Here is a 2,232-nt window from a genome sequence, read left to right as displayed (position 1 = left end):
TCAAAAAATCAAAAGTATTTTTTTTTATCACAAAGTCGATTTATTGATATTAGTATTTTATGATATTTTATAATCGAAGTTGTTATATATTAATTGATATTAATTTGTGATAACCTAAAATAATGGTGAATTTTAACCAAATCATGTCAATAATTCATCGTTTCATATTATCTGATCACTTGGCAGTTCATATCCGCAGAATGTCACGTTTAGATTATAAAATGACAAAATGGCGTGAAATCTGTTCTTAAGAATTCACGTACAAGGACAAAATATAAATCTGCACTGGCCTTTAATTAAGTGAAAAGCGTGATAGACGTAACAGACAACACAATTAAATAGAATTTGTTATATCAGTAAGTGAACTATTGATATAAAAAAGGCAAAAATGGTAAAACGGCGCTTCAAAAGGTTACGCTTCCGCGAATCAGTGCCCTTGTTGACACTCGAAAACTGTACTGAATAAGTCCATGTGGTTATAGCATCATTACAATAGGCAAGTCTAGATAAGTGGACTGTTCAAAGGACGACAGTCTTTTATAGGGACAACATGTCATTATTTATATAATCAATAAAATTATGATTTAAACTATCGATAATTTCCTCCCGGACTTGTGCGAGTCAACTACAAATATAGTCCATGGTGCTTTGCAGATGTATGTGAAACAACCCTACTGCCGCATGATCTCGGCCGACACTGGACTCACTATACCTTATGAAGCGTACAGAGGTCAGCTGCTAGTACAGTATTCTGGGGGTAACGATACGGTTGATGCCAACAGTACACAACCGACAATATCGTATAATTCCTGCTTTCAAAGCGACTATAACAAGGCCGACAAGAGAATCACGCTGATGATAGTCAAGTAGTCGATAATTTTGCCCTGCGCTCACAGCGAGGGCTGTAGCCGTGATCGTCTAGTGGTTAGGACTTTGCGTTGTGGCCGCAAGAACCCCGGTTCGAATCCGGGTCACGGCAGCTCTCGCGCAATATTTTGTTTTCACTATTCGCGTCTTTTGTTAGTGTGAGAGTAATTTCATGCAACAGCTTGTGTCGATCAGTATGATTTTAATTACTACCAATGTACAATATTTTTGATGCAGTATTTTTACGTGCGTATGTTATTCAAACGTGAATGAAATAAATACACTTCGTCCACTGTAATTCATCACCAATATATCGTTATCTCAATATACACAACAAACCTTGACCCTGACACCGTAGACTGACATCAAGTCTCTGAAATGAACATATTTTACAGACAAAACAGTTGTTAAACTATCTCAAAAAAATATAATAAAAGGAGCCCAGAGACTTCATTTTCAGACCTGAAACTGCAGTAATCTAGACTTGGCTACCATTATAGACTCGATGGGCTGAAAGACAGACTACCGACACTGCAACATATAAACACAAGAACAAACAAAGAAAAAAAGAAAAACAACAACAATACTAAACAAACATTGCAGCAGCAACAACAACCAAATCAACAAACAATAACACTGTACATTCACCTGAAGACATGTATAAGACCGAAGAAATATATTGATAAATAAAGCCTGAAACTTGAAATGTGGCTGACAGCTTTCGCGTGAAACGTCACGAACTTGTCATTTCACAAGCCGTTCAGAAAAACACAGTATATTTACTTCTGGGATATATCAGGTGGCAGTGTTTTTGAACCTTATAGAGTTAATATTGACTCTATGCGTGCTATAGTCGGTCAGATATGGCCTTTCGTTTCACTGAACTGCAGACAATGGCCACTTGGGACGGGGTTGGGGAGATGGTCACACACAGGCACGTGGGTTTCATTCTTTACTTGCCCGGGGAACGCTGCACGTGCCAAATTCGAGATTGCCCGGATGCTGGAAGAGTTTATTTCTGTTTTATTGGGCATTAGTTCCTGAAGTTGGTGAAGTTGATGTTGAGATCAAATTGCGTCCTCAATGTATTGGCAATTTAGTGCCAAATTTGCTCATTTCGTTGTCTGAAGCCCCGTCTTATTATTGAATACGTTAATAATATTTTGGCATGGTGCCACACTCGCTGAAGCACATTCTCGGTGGCGCATCGTGTGATTGGCACATCAAAGTGTCACGTGATTACACACGCGCACCAACAGCGAATAATTAACACCGGGGTGCCCTAAGATCAACATATTTCCCTTGCAAATGAAGTAACTGGCGTGGGAACGGGCTTTGGTTCGAAAACACTTTCAACAGCTTTAT

General features: G+C 38.7%; 1 non-coding gene across 1 annotated transcript; it reads left to right on the top strand.

The window, feature by feature from the left end:
• Nucleotides 1-907: 907 nt before the first annotated feature.
• Nucleotides 908-979, top strand: Trnah-gug. Its single transcript has one exon. It is a non-coding gene; the product is annotated as a tRNA-His (tRNA).
• Nucleotides 980-2,232: the final 1,253 nt, after the last annotated feature.

Source organism: Haliotis rufescens, unplaced genomic scaffold (assembly GCF_023055435.1).
Source record: "Haliotis rufescens isolate VD_foot unplaced genomic scaffold, xgHalRufe1.0.p SCAF_51, whole genome shotgun sequence".
NCBI classification, from domain to species: Eukaryota; Metazoa; Mollusca; class Gastropoda; order Lepetellida; family Haliotidae; genus Haliotis; species Haliotis rufescens.
Note: the sequence above shows the minus strand (reverse complement) of the source record. Positions and strands in the feature narration are given on the sequence as shown.